Source organism: Tachypleus tridentatus, chromosome 9, assembly GCF_004210375.1.
Source record: "Tachypleus tridentatus isolate NWPU-2018 chromosome 9, ASM421037v1, whole genome shotgun sequence".
NCBI classification, from domain to species: domain Eukaryota; kingdom Metazoa; phylum Arthropoda; class Merostomata; order Xiphosura; family Limulidae; genus Tachypleus; species Tachypleus tridentatus.
Genome location: NC_134833.1, coordinates 140,389,043 through 140,407,304, shown reverse-complemented (window position 1 = coordinate 140,407,304; position 18,262 = coordinate 140,389,043). Strand labels below are relative to the sequence as shown.

Below are 18,262 nucleotides of genomic sequence, written 5' to 3'. Positions count from 1 at the left end.
GTCAGAAGTTGGATTATTTTGCTGAAAGTAAGATGGAACTCTGAAAATACCTCAAGTTGAATTCAACTGTTCAGGATGACAACGATGAAACTGAGGAGTGAGAGCAAAGCATTACTTGAAGAAATAATAAGATAGAGATAGGAAGAATAATATAGAAGAGACCATGAACGTAGGAAAGTAAAAAAATGCCAAAATTATTGAAAATTAAAAGAACACTAAAACGATAAAAGAAACAGAAAATTAACAAAAAATGGATAGGAAATTAGAAGAAAGTAACAGAAAATGAAGCGAGGAATTAAAGAAAGATATTTATATGCAAAAACGGCTCGTTTGGGTTGAGAAAATATTTTACATAGAAGAGCGAACAACGTTTCGACCTTCTTCGGTCATCGTCAGGTTCACAAAGAAAGAGGTAACTGACCGGAAGCTGACCACATGTTTGAAAGGGGTTGTGTAACTGTGTGTCGAAATGTAGAGGGCGGTATTAGATGTTTGAATATATAATTTTATTTATTTTATTATATCAATATAGGTATAAAGGCGTTCCTTTATATTGGTTTATTTTGGGTTTAAGTTGTTGTATAAGTAAGGCTTCTTTAATTTTGCGTTTGTTTATGTTTGTTTCTTTATTTAGTATTTGAGTGTTTTCTATGGTTATGTTGTGTTTATTTGACTTGCAGTGTTCGAAAACGTGTGAAGGTGACTTTTTATGTTCTTTGAATCTGGTTTCCATTTTTCTACTTGTTTCTCCAATATAGAAGTCGTGGCAGTTATCACATTGTATTTTATAAATAATGTTGGTGTGGTGTTTGTCAGTGTAGTTTTTACATAGTATAGACCTCAGTTTTGTGCCTGGTTTTTTGAATAAAATTGGTATTAACTGGAATATTAACTAACCTCATAATTAACAGATCCGACCGACAATTAAACACAGACGAGATACATCTACTTAACAAAGGACTCAACTTCGCAATAGCACCTAGGTACATTCCAACCATAGAAATCAAAACATGTTTAGAAGACCTAGCCAGGAGACTTGTGATACTTTCTACAGAGAAGAAAAACAAGGAAACAACCAAACACAACCAACAGAAAGATGACAACTTAGATAATTTTATTGACATCCAACAGCCAAACTTCCCAGGTAAAATTACAAATTTATATTTTCCAGAAACACCTAAAAACAACATCTTAAACGATTTTTTCAAAGAATTTTCTCACAAAACCATCAACATAATTTCACAAAACAGAAAACTAAAAAACAACCTTACAAAAAGAGACATTAATTCCATTAAAAAACCTAAAACAAGACAAAAACATAAAAATTTTAAAAGCAGATAAAGGTAACGCTATAGTCATAATGAACATGAATGAATACATCCAAAAAATGAATAACATCTTATCAGACACGAACAAATTTAAACCAATACACACAAATCCAACAAAGACACACGAGACGCAACTGAACAAATTACTACTACAAATGAAAAAAAGCCAACACAATTTCACAAACACTTTATTCCTACCTACGTAAAACCGACTCACGCACACCGCAAATATACGGCATCCCCAAACCTCATAAACCAGATTGTCCATTACGACCAATAATGTCCACATATGAATCGTTTAATTACAATCTTGGTAAATACATAGCATGGGCATTCTCAAAATATGTAACATCAGCCAGCTCATTCATCAAAGACTCTTTTAATTTCAAGTCTAATCTAAATCAACTTAATCATAAAGCCTTAATGGCCAGTTTCGATGTTATATCCCTCTTTACAGAAGTTCCAACCACTGAAGCCTGCAAGATAGCCTTAGAACTCTATATCCGAGACCCTAACCCAACTATAGAAATTCCCAGTAACCAGTTAGCAACCCTCATAGAATTCACCACGATAAAGACAAACTTCATGTTCAACAACCAAAACTATATACAAACAAATGGCCTAAGCATGGGCAACCCAGTATCACCAGTTCTAGCCAATATTTTTATGACACAAGTTGAAACACAAGCAATTAACACAGCATTACATCCACCACTATACTGGTACAGATATGTAGATGACACGGTTGCGGGATTCAAATCTACAGAACACATACTTAATTTTTTCAATCACATTAACTCTATACATCCCAACATTAACTTCACATGTGAACAGGAAGAAAGCAATCAAATATCATTTCTTAACCTCAAAATTACAAGAACCGACACACAATTCAAAACAGAAATCCACCGAAAAATCACCCATACTGGACTATACATTCCTTGGGACTCAGCACATGAAACAAAACAAAACTCAACATACTAAGAAACCAAATAAACACAGCCATAAAACTATGCTCACCAGATAAAATTAACGATGAATTAGACAAAATAAAACAATACTTCATCAACATCAATAAGTTTCCTCCACAAACCGTAGAAAACATTATACGCACACACCTAGACAAAAAGCAAAATCAACCACCAAATACAGCTCACGAATCAAAAAACCACGAAACCATATACTGCTGTATACCATATATTCCTGACATCAGCAAACAAATAACCAACATTTGGCAAAAATTAGTAACAAAATATGACATTCCAGTTAATACCAAATTTATTCAAAAACCAGGCACAAAACTGAGGTCTATACTATGTAAAAACTACACTGACAAACACCACACCAACATTATTTATAAAATACAATGTGATAACTGCCACGACTTCTATATTGGAGAAACAAGTAGAAAAATGGAAACCAGATTCAAAGAACATAAAAGTCACCTTCACACGTTTTCGAACACTGCAAGTCAAATAAACACAACATAACCATAGAAAACACTCAAATACTAAATAAAGAAACAAACATAAACAAACGCAAAATTAAAGAAGCCTTACTTATACAACAACTTAAACCCAAAATAAACCAATATAAAGGAACGCCTTTATACCTATATTGATATAATAAAATAAATAAAATTATATATTCAAACATCTAATACCGCCCTCTACATTTCGACACACAGTTACACAACCCCTTTCAAACATGTGGTCAGCTTCCGGTCAGTTACCTCTTTCTTTGTGAACCTGACGATGACCGAAGAAGGTCGAAACGTTGTTCGCTCTTCTATGTAAAATATTTTCTCAACCCAAACGAGCCGTTTTTGCATATAAATTTCTCAATAAGTGGGTTTCTCGACATCACTGATTAAAGAAAGATACATGCCACTAAAACAAGAATTGAAAATAAAATATATCTTATTGACGGAATATCCCCGGATCCATTGGGCACATACAGAATTATCACAATAAAAAGTTTGAAAAGTACAGAAAGACGTGCCGAGGTTCTTTGAATGAGGGGTGGTTTTCGTGTTAAATTAAAATAAATTTTCAACTTACACTTTTCATATTTAAATTCTGTATCCTTTAGCGCCTCCTAACTGAACATTAAATATTTTTATTGTAATATTTTATATTTTATCTCTTATTTTCTCTGTCTTAACAATAATGTAGCGATTTTGTTTGTTCGTAGTGAAACACAAAACTACGTAACGGACTGCGCTGTGCTCACTATGAATATCGAAACCTAGTTTTTAGCGTTATAAATCCACAGACATACTGCTGAGCCACTAGGGGACTAATGTAGTGAAATTATCAACTTAGAGCAAAATAAAAAGTTGAAAAATATGAAATAAAATTAATAATACTTTTTGCTTAATCTATTTTAGTTTTTAAAATTTCTTACGTGAAATCTTCATCTGAAGATTTCCGTATATAACTCATACAGCGTGAAAATTAGTTACGTGCCAAGCATGTGAAAAAAGAACGCTATTGGATGAAACCACTACTTATAATTTACCTTTATATATTTAAAGATCGAGTTAAAATTACAGGTAATGTTTGTCAAGACTGCCAACTTTTACAAAATCCACATCACTTCCAATTATGCAAACGTTGGTTAGTTTTATTTATGTGCGAAAACACAGAACGAATAAATCTAAAACAAAGCACATTATACTACGAAATACGTGAAAAGAAAGGTTTCAGTCGTTTCTTGGTTGCTTTACGAGGGCTGTTGATTATTACGCTTATCTTTGTTGGATCAGTCAAAGATGCGGATGGTCTGATGACCAATGAACACTAGCTATGCCTGAAACAACAACAGCTAGGTTTAGTTAGTTAGTTAGTTATCACCATTAGACTCCATCAAGGAACATAGGGCCGCAATCGCTTGCGGATTCTTCAACAAGTATTTAAGTGTTGTTAGCCCACTGTACCGAGCCGTCCCTAATTTAGTAGTGTATGACTAGAGGGAAGGCAGCTAGTCATCACCACCCACCGCCAACTCTTGGGCTACTCTTTTACCAACGAATAGTGGGATTGACCGTTACATTATAACGCCCCCACGGCTGGGAGGGCGAGCATGTTTGGCGCGACGCGGGCGCGAACCCGCGCCCCTCGGATTACGAGTCGCACGCCTTACGCGCTTGGCCATGCCAGGCCTCATGAGGTTTAAGTTTACCCTATAATTCAACGGTTTCCAAACTGTGCGCCGCGGCGAACTCACAGGGGCGTCTCCGGATATTTCAAATTTTCGAGGGAAACACAGCGATATCGACATCTGTTGGACAGTGTACGAACTACTAGCTTGAGGTAGTTTATAGTTTTAACAGTCCCCCGCTAGTACAGCAGTCAGTCTTCGGATTTATAACGCTAAAATCAAGGGTTCGATTCCCCTCGGTGGACTTAGCAGATAGCCCGATGTGGCTTTGCTAAATTAAAACACACATACACAGAGTTTTACCATTAGATCGCGCTACATTCTTTTCGATGACGTTCTCGAATGTTTGAGATATGTTATGGTTTACTTATACTTTCGGCTATGCTAATACCTTCTCGCTCTTTCTCGATTCTTAGATTTTATATATAAATACCTTTCGACTCTGCGGGTTCGTCAGTAATCGAAATAACCGAAGGGTGTTGTGATCAAGTGTCTGCGAGGTCTAGTGAAGTTCAACGAATTATTTTGTTGATTTTTAGTCCTTGTGCATAAAAGTGGAAAAAAAATTGAACATTAATAAGAAGTGTGATAATGAAGAAAAGGATGATGAACCACAGACCAATGGCAAAGTTGTGAAGAAACGGAAACATGACGATAGTTATCTAGATTTTGATTTTACTTCGGTAGATGTCAATCATGAAGAATGTCCACAGTGTGTATTACGTCTAAACGTTTTGGCTCCAGAGTGCATGCTTCCAAGTAAACTAAAACGCTACTTAGAGACCAATCATCCTAACATAGCTAGTAAATCCCGTGATTATTTTACTAGAAAGTTAAAAGAATTGAAAGAACAAAAAGGTACATTTTTGAAACAAGCATCAATACCAAGCAATGCTTTGTTAACATCCTACAAGGTGGTGTATGGAGTCGCAAAATGTAAAAGCCTCACACCATCGCAGAAAAACTAATTTTACTGGTAACAGTAGATATGGTGAACATTATGGTTGGTGAAACTGTGGGAAGACTGCTTTCAAAGGTGCCTTTATCCAACAATGCTATCAGTCGTAGAATCCAACACTTGGCCAAAGACCTCAAAAAATCAAAGGGAAAGAATTCGGGTTATACAGTTAGATGAAATAACGGATAGTAACAAGGATGATCATTTGATTTGCTACACACGATTCGTTGATGGTGACAAAACTTTCTCTTTTGTAACCCTCGGTTGGCTTAGCAGATAGCTTGATGTGGCTTTGCTATAAGAAAAATACACACACTTTTAGATGTTAAAATAACTTGGACTAGACTAGGTGCATTGGGGTCTGTACCGATGGTGGTCGCTTGATGCACTGTGGACCCACTGCATAATCCGCAGGAAGGCCCTTGCGTCAAGGTACCTGAGTCCTCCACTGAACCTAGTCCTGGAAGGTTTGTTGAAAATGGTAAACCTTATAAACATTCGGCTACAGAAAGCGATGTTGTTTTTAAAAAACTGTATGAAGATATGGGATCTGCGCATACATCTTTGTTGTACTACTGTAGCTCGCGATGGCTCTTCCCTGGGAATGTACTGTCTCATGTGTTCGAATTACGACAGGAATTCTACTCTTATCTCGAAGAAGAATAACACAAATGTGTTAAAAACTTTTTGGATACTGATTTTTTTTTTGTCAAAATTGGCACACCTGTGCGATCTCGCAGAGAAGGTTTCAGTCTTCAGAAAAAATTATTACTATGGAGAAGAAAAATGAATGAAGATGGTGGCAAAGACTGTTTCCCCTGTTACAGCAGTTTGTTACATCCAATGAAGTTGATTTAACCCACGAACTATAAAATCTGTTTTTGAGGAGTACCTAACCCAGCTCAGTAACTGGTTTGAAAATCACTTTCCAGAAGATATGGAGAAGTTTGCATGGATCCAAGACCCATTCAAGTTTAAGGCCCCATCTGAATTTACCTCTGCAGAAGAAGAAAATCTTATTGAGCTGTTTTGCGAGAAGACGTTAAAAACAAAATTTGGCAGCATGGAACTAACTGAGTTTTGTATATCAGTAAAAGATGAATATCCGCTGTTAAGTACCAAAACTCAGGGAATCCTAATTCCATTTGCGACGACATATCTCTGCGAAGCTGGATTTTTGGCAGTTGCTGTGATGAAAAGCAAGAACCACGAGAAAATCAACGTGGAACATGAAATGAGGGTTTCGGTATCCAATATTATTCCAAGGTTTGAGAAGTTTTGCAGTGCCCAACAGGCACATACATCCATTAGTAATTGCATTTATTTAAAAATAAAAGTAAAATGCTGTTTTACTTTCAATTTACGTGTATTACAATAGGTAGTGAACAGAAAAAGTTTGGGATATGCTACCCTACATCATAGTGATATTTATTAACAGAAGTATAGAACTAATTACATTACAATAGGTAGTGAACAGAGAAAGTTTGGGATATGCTACCCTACATCATCGTGATATTTATTAACAGAAGTATAGAACTAATTACATTACAATAGGTAGTGAACAGAGAAAGTTTGGGATATGCTACCCTACATCATCGTGATATTTATTAACAGAAGTATAGAACTAATTACATTACAATAGGTAGTGAACAGAGAAAGTTTGGGATATACTCCCTACATCGTAGTGATATTTATTAACAGAAGTATAGAACTAATTACATTACAATAGGTAGTGAACAGAGAAAGTTTGGGATATGCTACCCTACATCATAGTGCTATTTATTAACATATTACAATAGGTAGTTAGGGGCACTTCTTAATTATTCTTTACAACATTCATTACAAAATTCTTATAAAACTGAATACCTAACTACCAGCTATTTTTGGAAACGGTCTATTGGCAGTAACATCTTTAATTATAACACAATAACATAACTAATGAAGAGTTGCACAACACCTCACCCTCTAATTACGAAACTGATTCATAGCCTTACATTTTTTCTCTCATCAACATTGAGATCACTTCTAACCTTGATATCGTGACAAACAAAAATTGACAAGCACTAGTAAGATAAGGTTCAAAATTATAAGCACGTGCACAAATTGATTGGAAATGTGCCAAAAGAAGAAATTAATAAGTTACCCAGTAAAGTTTTCATAAAATGAACTACGGATGATAGTATAGAAGTAAGCCGATTTAGAACCCAGTAAATAAAGTTACAGACATAGTTAATAAATGTGTAACATATTTGAATTCACTATTAACAACAATGAATATATCGTGGATAAGAAAAAAGTTATTGGATTATGGATATTTAGATTATTTACGCAGTAGATATATCATAGAAAAAGCAATTACAGTTTTACATTTGCAAACAAGTTTTATATCACGATTTAAGTAAACAACTAGGATTTAATTTTGAATACCTTTAAAAGCTTCGAGTAACAAAGTTTATAAATAAACATGTAAAGACCAAACAAAAGAATCCCCAGTGGCGCAGCGGCATGTCCTCGGACTCCCACTACTAAAAAACAGGTTTCGATACCCTTAATGAGCAGAGCGCAGATAGCCCATTGTATAGCCTCATATATAATTACAAATAATCAATCAATCAATTCAATAAAAATACATTTCGGTACAACCAAATATTGGTGTACGTGTAGTTTATTTTTAAAATGTTATACTTCAATTCAATTCCCAATTCACGTAAAATAACAGGTTTATTGTCGAGGCGGAAAATACTACTATTAATAAATTATTCAGGTGAGAGGCTGAAATGCGTTAAAGAACGTTTAACGAAATGCTGTAGTATCATCAGAAAGGGAGTTGATATAACCCCATCTTTTATCATTGGAAAGGGAGTTGATATAACCCCATCTTTTATCATCAGAAAGGGAGTTGATATAACCCCATCTTTTATCATCGGAAAGGGAGTTGATATAACCCCATCTTTTATCATCGGAAAGGGAGTTGATATAACCCCATCTTTATCATCGGAAAGGGAGTTGATATAACCCCATCTTTTATCATCGGAAAGGGAGTTGATATAACCCCATCTTTTATCATCGGAGAGGGAGTTGATATAACCCCATCTTTTATCATCGGAAAGGGAGTTGATATAACCCCATCTTTTATCATCGGAAATTCCTTCGAATCCAAATATTTTACGAAAACACACTAAATGATTCACTCAACTGGCTAGAAAACATCTCTCTGTCGTATTGAACATGTCTTTGTCGCACTTATTCTCTCTACAAGCATGTTTCCTTTGTTGTTTGTTTCAGCTGCATTTATAATTAATTCTTACTCTACAAATTTCACAAAGCATCAAGATTTTCGTGAAGTCAGTTTAGAATATTCACCTACTATTACAAACTTCCTTGACTTTAACGTCATACGCTTTTTGGCTAGCACCTAAATTACGACATTAAAAATGTTGAGCATAGCACCATTATTATAATAATGAATTATCAATGTTTTCTAAAGAAAACCACATAGATTTATCAACTGAAGTTCACTTTCGAAAAAAAAACAAAAACAAAAAACTCTTTCGATAAAATCACAGTACAATATTTGAATTTATATATCAGAATCACCAACTAAACACTCAAATTAATAGCTTATCCTAAATTATATTTTCAAAACCAATTTTTTCTACGACAGTACTTAAGCAGACAGTGGGTATTCTTATGTTCACTAGGTAAGATATATTATAATTATTTATCTATTATTTTTGTTCACAATATATTACTTAGTATATCTCATGTCATTGGTTTCTTCATTTTGATTTATTATTACAAGTTTATTTCAAAGATTATTTTGAGTTATTATTTAATATATGTATTTAAGACTAATCTAGACCTTTTAAACTGGCTGAAACTCATAAGATATTATTATTACTATGGCAAAAAAAAAACCTTTAACAGTGAGATTACATAACTGAAGAAAACAACACATTCTAATTTTTACATGAATAAAAGTAAAAAACATGTATTTAATTAGCTATCAAGCTGAATTTTAGTTATGATATGAGTGCAGAACTTGTTCGGATTGAATGCTAATATTAACTATTAACAAGAGCCCGGCGTGGCCAAGCGTGTTAAGGCGTGCGACTCGTAATCTAAGGGTCGCGGGTTCGCATCCCCTTCGCACCAAACATGTTCGCTCTTTCAGCCGTGGGGGCGTTATAATGTTACGGTCAATCCCACTATTCGTTGGGCTATTCGTAGCCCAAGAGTTGGCGGTGGGTGGTGATGACTAGCTGCCTTCCCTCTAGTCTTACACTGCTAAATTAGGAACGCCTAGCACAGATAGCCCTCGAGTAGCTTTGTGCGAAATTCAAAACAAACAAACAAACAAACTATTAACAATTTAACTGTTCACTTGGCCCGGCATGGCCAGATAGCTTAAGGCGTTCGACTGGTAATTTGAGGGTTGCGGGTTTGAATTCCCGTCGCACCAAACACGTTTGCCCTTTCAGCCGTGGGGGCGTTATAATGTGACGGTCAATCCAACTACTCGTTGGTAAAAGAGTAGCCCAAGAGTTGGCGGTGGGTGGTGATGACTAGTTGCCTTCCCTCTAGTCTTACACTGCTAAATTAGGGACGACTAGCGCAGATAGCCCTTGAGTAGCTTTGCGCGAAATTCCAAACAAACAAACTGTTAACTTTTCTGTTAACTTTTTGTGAACCTGACGATGACCGAAGAAGGTCGAAACGTTGTTCGCTCTTCTATGTAAAAGTGTTTTCTCAGCCCAAACGAGCCGTTTTTGCATATAAATTTCTCAACAAGTGGGTTTCTCGTCATCACTGATTGTTAACTTTTCTGTTTTCTTTTATTTCTATTGCCTGTATACGAATAGCGTTTCTTGAATAAATCACAGAGGATCCATTAGCTGTTTCACAAAAACAACACGTGATCTTTGCATGAAGCCTAGGTCTGATGCTTTTCGTAAATTTGAATTTACAAAAATAATTCACGTAGCTTTCAAATATGCATTTTATAACATAAATATGTAACATTCACTAGAATAGGATGTCCTAAAACTATTATAATTTTTTAAGTGAGCTGAAGATACCTTAAAATTCCTGTAAACGCTCAAGCAGAAGTGCAAAGTTTGCTTAAGAAGGAACTACAACAGATTGTTATTCCATGGCCACCAAAATCAAATACTTGTAATGAATTGGTATTTCTAATTGATTGTAAAGTATGGAAGCCTATTATTAGGGTTATACATTTCTGAAGTTTGAAATTAGTGAAGTAAAATTCAGATAGTATAAAATTTTGGATTACAAATTTCGTGTTTGGTGTGGCATAATCTGGTGGTCAGAGCACTCACCTTGCTGATTGTGTATTCTAATTCTACTGCAGAAGAAGTTTTCTTTTAAATCGTGGGGTATTATAATGCTACGGTCAATTCTTCTATTCATTTATCGCTTGCAGTGGGGGTGGTGTTGATTAGCGGCGCTCCCTCGAGTCTATCACTTCTGAATTACGGATGGTTAATGATCAATTTCGAATTCAGATGGTTCTAAAGTAGATTCGCGCGAAATTTAATAAACGACAAAGTACGTTTTCCTGCCACGTTTGTATAGTACTACGTACTTGTAATACAGCACGGAAAAACTTAATTATGGCTCGCACGAAACAAACTGCAAGAAAATCCACGGGCGGAAAGCACCAATAAAACAACTGGCCACTAAAGCTGCTCCAGCCACAGGAGGTGTAAAGAAACGTCATCGTTACAGTTCCGGAACCCTACGTGAAATCCGTCCATACCAGAAATCCTGTGAGCTGCTCTTTCGAAAACTACCTTTTCAGAGACTGGTGAGAGAAATTGTCCAGAACTTTAAGACTGACATGAGATTCCAAAGCTCTGCTGTGATGGCTCTTCAGAAGGCTAGTGAGGCATACTTGGTGGGTCTCTTCGAAGACACTAACCTGTGTGCCACTCACGCAAAGAGGGTGACCTTCATGCCGAAAGACAGCTAACACGCCCGTATAAGTCGAGGGGAAGGAGCCTAAATGGAGAGAGAAGTACTAGGAGGAAGAGGTCAAAGACCCTCCAGGGTACATATGATAACCTAAATCCCGAGAGAGAGATGCCATGGTTTTTGAGATACTTTACTAATAAAGTGGTCAAATTACATTTTAAATTAAACACTCTAGAAGGTCATGGCAGGTGCACTTTCATCTGGCCACAATAATAAAGTTAATTTTATCAACAGTTAGTATCGATTTAAAATGTTTCAGGGATGACGAGCTGCATATGCTACCAGACAATCTTGAACTCTGTCAGTCTGAACCATAGTAAAAAAAATTGTAAACAATGAACACGAGGCTGGAAACATTTCTTATCTGTCTGAGGGCGATTCAAAGGAAAACGCTTTCAGACCAAGGATCTAAATCAAGAAGTACTAATAGATAGGGCCCGGCATGGCCAAGCGTGCTAAAGCGTGCGACTCGTAATCTGAGGGTCGCGGGTTCGCATCCCCGTCGCGCCGAACATGCTCGCCCTTTCAGCGGTGGGGGCGTTATAATGTGACGGTCAATCCCACTATTCATTGGTAAAAGAGTACCCCAAGAGTTGGCGGTCGGTGGTGATGACTAGCTGCCTTCCCTCTAGTCTTACACTGCTAAATTAGGGACGGCTAGCACAGATAGCCCTCGAGTAGCTTTGTGCGAAATTCAAAAACAAAGAAACAAACTAATAGATAATTCCGCCTGGTCTGTTGGCTACTTCTGACTTAACATTCTGTCTTGATTTAATTTGCAAATTACAGTATATTCAATATATGTATTTATGATTTTTCAGGTAATAATAGAGAATAGTTTAAAACTTTTCGAGTGAGCATCAGGGTGGTGAGACTGGAAAACAGTCTGACATACACTCATTTTTTTACTACTTTTATCATTTTCTGGAATTGCATTTACATCTGTATACAACGTAATCATGTATTATGAAGATTAAAACCAAAAGCTTTTAAATTTTTGATAATTGTTGAATTTATTTGTAGTTCATAACATCAATGCTTCCCTTAGAAATACTGTACTGGAAGATTGTGAAATTGTCTTATCAGTCTGTTTCACCTGCCACCAGTGTTACAGAGATATGTCTGTGGACTTACAACGATAGAATCCAGTGGCGAGCAGAGCACAGTTGGCCCATTGTGCAGCATTGTGCTTAATTACAAACAAAGAGTTTCAACTATCAGAGATAGAGCAAAATTGTAAAGGAAACACACGAAGTACAGTGGCTGAGTTATTCCAATAGTGACAGCTACTGGAGTGTAGTAATGGCGTGTGGAAGCTACTGTGTCCGAGGTTTGATTCCTTTAGAAAAAACACATAAAATTATAATCAACTGTGTCCACCCAAGAATGCTGCATTTCCATCTTGGTTAACAACAGCTGGCATTGTCCATTGTTGTTTCAAAATTATTAGTTGTTTTCTTTAGCCAGTAAAATCTCAATATTAATGGGAATACTTGGGACAACAACCTTGAAAGTCACTGTTATCATTGCAGTTCCAACAAATAGCCTGCAATCAAACAAGCAATTTCCAGCATCTAGTGAAGTTTATGTTGTATTGAATCTAGGATAATGGTATGGTGAAAATTAGTTCAACCTGATTTTCAGCGGGGATAATTAGCCGATCAAGGTAGGAAGGTCATTGTGAGAATAATAATTCATATCCGTTTTAAAAGAACCCAAAATTTCAAACCATCATTTGTGTACAGGTAACATTCATGTTGACAAGACAAGTAGGACGTGAAGAGGTAAATAATACATGAACTCTCGTAGCAAATTATGTCAATTATAGAGTGTAACATTTAACCAGCTATCATGAAGTGCAAATGAGACAGTGTTTGTTACGATTTTGTGTTTACAAAGAATAATATTGCTGTAGATTATGGTTTTAACTTAGACGTTTACATTGTTGTTTGGGTAAAAAGAGGTCTGACGTTCGGTAGTGAGCACGTGTCTTAACATAAGAAATTTTTTCCAAAGTTTCAAAGGATCTTGAACCAGATATAAACAGCGTATTTGGCTAGGGTTAGTAAGTGAAACTGCTAGCTAACAAGTTATCAGTTTATAATTTATCCAGTTTGTCAGTTGCTGATTTGCTTGCGAGACAACGAACAAAATATAATTTCTATGTAGTGTGTTTGTTTGTGACTTAAGTCTTTCATTCGTTAGAAGAAACATGGAACTTGAAGCTGAATAAATGAAATGCTTTTGTTTTTATTGTGATATATAGGCCTATAGTATGTTGTATGTTTTCTACCTGCGTTAGATATATAGGACTTTTTATTTTTCACCAATTAATTTTATTTATTTTTTGCAGTTTAGTTAGTTAGCTTGTTTGTTTTGAATTTCGCGCAAAGCTACTCGAGGGCTATCTGCGCTAGCCGTCCCTAATTTAGTAATGTAAGACTAGAGGGAAGGCAGCTAGTCATCACCACCCACTGCCAACTCTTGGGCTACTCTTTTACCAACGAATAGTGGTATTGACCGTCACATTATAACGCCCCACGGCTGAAAGGGCGAGCATGTAGTTTAGTTAAAAGCACTTGTTCTAAAATGTTATTGAGATTGATATATTTTGGATGCTTTGTTCTCTATAGTAGGTACTGCATATTCGGAATATCACAGTAGCATATAACATCTGATGTTTATGGGGTTTCTACCTCCTTATAATAGACCTTGTGGTAATGTTATAAACTATATTATTAATGTTTTGGTGGCCCGGCATGGCCAGATGGTTAAGACGCTCGACTCGTAATTTGAGGGTCCCGGATTCAAATCTCGTCACACCAAACATGCTCACCCTTTCAGCCATGGAGATGTTATAAAGTGATGGTCAATCCCACTATTCGTTGGTAAAATAGTAGCCGAAGAGTTGGCGGTTGGTGGTGATGACTAGTTGCCTTCCATCTAGTCTTACACTGCTAACTTAAAGACAGCTTGTTCAGAGTGAAGCATTACTTGAGATGATGAAATTACTAAAACAAGAAAGAAAAAAGAGAATTTAAAGAAAAGAAATAGAAAATTAAAAAGACCTAAAAGAGACGATGAAAGGTGAGACAGGAAACTTCAAGATAAACAAGAAGAAACCAAATATTTAAGGGATTTCAAGAAGTAAATTAAAGAATTGAAAAAAGGTTAAAAGAAAGAGACGTAGTGTTTAAGAAATAATGAAAATAAAGCTGATTGAAGACAGGACTGATGAAATTATTAGGGATGTAAAGAAAAACTGCTCTAACGACAAGATATAATTAGTACAAAAGGATATTGACAAAGTCAAAAGGAAAGTAGAAAGGTACGTTGATGAAGTCCAAAGTGGAGTAAAGAAAGAATCATAAAGATAAAACAGAACATGAATGAAGTAGAAAAGAATATTAGTGTCAGAATGATACACCTGAGAAACTAATGATTAACTGTAAAACAACTGTACCTCTTGCTCCAGAGTCTCATTCTAAAACATCATCTATTATCAAGTATGGAATAGAAAAACTTACCGCTTTTGTTGTACCACCTGTCCATGAAGGACCTAGTTAAACTATTTTTGTCATGACACTAACAAGTCAAATTCCAGAACTTAGCTGGTCGGTTCAATCAAGAAACCAACAAACTGTCGTTCCAAGATCATTTCGAACAAGGACCAGCTTTGACTACCTTAAGTTTGTTTTGTTTGTTTTTGAATTTCACGCAAGGGTACACGAAGACTATCTGCGCTAGCCGTCTCTAATTTAGCAGTGTAAGTCTAGAGGGAAGACAGCTAGTCATCACCACCCACCGCCAACTCTTGGGCTACGTTTTTACCAACGATTAGTGGGATTGACCGTAACATTATAACATCCCTACGGCTGAAAGGGCGAGCATGTTTGGTGCAACAGGGATTCGAATCCACGACTCTCAGATTACGAGTCGAACGCCTTAACCCATCTGGCCATGCCCGACCTAACTACCTTAAGTATTCTTTCAGATTAGTGCCTCAATAACTATAGTAATTACTTATAACTTAATTTATCCAACAGGTATGAAGTAACAAAAGAAAAATAATCATTCAGAGTCAAGTGGAAAGTAATGATCAAACTTTCAGAAAATTTGGAAATGTTTGTCCGATTATCATGCATAAACATTTGTCGTGAAATGAAGGATTCGTTGGCATGTAACCAATTTCTAAATGCCAAAACAAGTATTTGTGCATTCTTATAGAAAGCTATCCAATTGGCATCGGAATAAGAATTCATTAAGGCTGTAGATAAAGAATTAATGAAGCGACCTCTAATGTATGGAATCATAAGACTGGGTAATACTGAAACACAAATTAACACTGATAATAATGTGGAAGAATTTAAGGGATTTATTAGACAGCTAATTACAAAGAATGGAGAGAATAAACCACAAAACAATAAGTGTTTCAAGAGTAACTAGAAAGAGCAAATAGCCAAAAACTTCATACAAAAGCTTGTAGAAAGTAAAAACTCTTCACAAAGAATGCTAGAAAGAGGAAATTATTATAGATGTAGGACACCGTGGAGATACTAATTTCAGAGCTGAGTCTTCGAGCTCCATCAGATCAAAAGAAGAACAAATGGCTAACCAGACATAGGTAATCAGGAATTAATTGAATTTATGGGGAGAAGCTCAGCTGAGAATATCCTACCTGTTCCAAATAACATAAAACATTTATTGTTTAAAAACAGTCTACGAATGTCCAGGTGTATTGATGGGATATATTATAGTATCCTAATTTACACTGGCTTTTATAGCTATGATTGTTTGACCCAATTTTATAAAGAAAGGGGAAAATTGTCTCGATAGATAAAGAAAGAACAGGGAGTTATATCAATAACAAATGTTACATTGAACTTCATCAAAGGGAAAATTTGGAGTTTGAAATTTCTCTATACCTCATAATATTTAACGACTGACATTAGGGAATAATGGTTATTTGGAATAAACGTTATGCAGAGACATGGATGAGAAATATCGTCACACTCTATGACCCGGAGATCCCTGTGCACTTCCTGGAAATAACTACACCAGAGGTTAAACTACTTATGAAAGAAAGGTGAGCAATCAAGAAATGAAATATTTATACCGGCATCTGTTAAAATAAATTTATATCTACTGATTTGACTGTAATAGAGTGAAGCTCTAAGCGTATCTTGTTGATGGAATATCAAGATACATTTTTCCAGTAGATTTCATTAATTATATTAAATAAGTAAAGTATCCCTCAAAACTGATACTGTCAGTAAGACATAAATTAGCCAGACATCTTTTACGTGCAAAACAGGCCGAGGCTTTCAACGAATAGAAGACATGAAGGAACAAGGAGCGATAGAAATGAGTACTAGTCCTTGAATCATACCTATTGTAATTGTGAAAAAGAAAGATAGGTTTATAATGTTCTGTGTGGATTATCAGAAAGTGGAAGAAGTTATAAAAAAGAATGCATACCCAATGATAAAGATTCTTTCTACTTTTGATGCTCTGTCTGGATTCAAATGTATTTCAACATTCGATTGTTACAGTTAATATTGGCAAGTGTAAGTTGACAAAACAAGTAGAGCGATAACATCCATACCAAGGATGTTATTAAAATCAAAATATTCCACTGTTGCTAATGGACTGTTGAGCACCATTGTATGAATCCGCTGGTAACACACCATAATCAGTAATGTTTAGGACATAAAGTATCATTGTATTTTTCGTACTCTTATCTATTTGTTTTTTTACGTTATTGTAAGCTTGAACACGTTTGCAAGTGATACTAACTGCACCACACTACTGTAAGAAATAAATTTACTTATACAAAGTGTCTCAATATTATGATAACTAACAGAGATCTAAATACTTTACCAAAATTAAGACAAAGTGACTGATTGACTCTGCCAACTGGAAACAACTCTTTGTGTTTTTAAGTCACGTGAAACAACTCTTCAATTTTCGAATGTAGTAGAAAAGTTGACACCAAAACTTAGAATATTCTAGGTCTACTCCAGTAAACACGCTTGCTCTTAACATCATGTACCTCTCAACTAACTAATTGCAACAAGTTTGAGACCACATGAAAAGGTCTATATCAAATTCTTTGACTGTTGCCAGCTAGAGCACAACAGCTTCAACTCTGATTAATACCATCAGCAACTAGTGAATTGGGCTGAATATGCTACTAGTGGATGAATTCTACCAGTTGGAGTTGTCTTCTTGGTAGGTGAGGCAATGAGCAACAACAGTTGAAGCCTATGAACCATGAGGTGCGATACCTTTCAGGAATGTATATGGTGTCTCACAACACCTGGGTTATACACAAACCATTTCAAATAGCTTACTGCACTGTAACTCCGGAACAGGAACTAATTGGTTGTGTGAATGTTTGATTCCATGCGAGTAGCTTCTGTTCAGAACCATCTCTTTCTATTATGATAGAGAGGCTTTGTCCCAGCGTATCACATCTGATGTTCAAGGGAATGACAAGATAAGGTCTGTACCAGTTTTCCAAACATTTATAGAATGTATCGACTCAGAAACAGACTGTGCAACATTTCGCTCTGAGATTAACTAGTACAAAATGATGTTAAACATCTAAACGAATAAAAAGCATTCATGCATAAGTTGTGTTGCAGATTTGACCCAGTGGAGAATCACACAATCTATTGGTCCAAGTTCAAAGCTCATAAGGCAATAAGTACCATGAGAGTGGCCATCTATGTGGATGATCTGTGTCAATTACATAGTAAGATATATTTGGTAATTGTCTTGGCATAAAAGGACGACATTCTGGTTGATATATTTATTT

At 35.8% G+C, this 18,262-nt stretch overlaps 1 pseudogene; it reads left to right on the top strand.

Annotated features, from left to right (window-relative positions):
• The first annotated feature begins 11,081 nt into the window (after nt 1-11,081).
• LOC143227499 (histone H3-like) lies at nt 11,082-11,440 on the top strand (annotated as a pseudogene).
• Nucleotides 11,441-18,262: the final 6,822 nt, after the last annotated feature.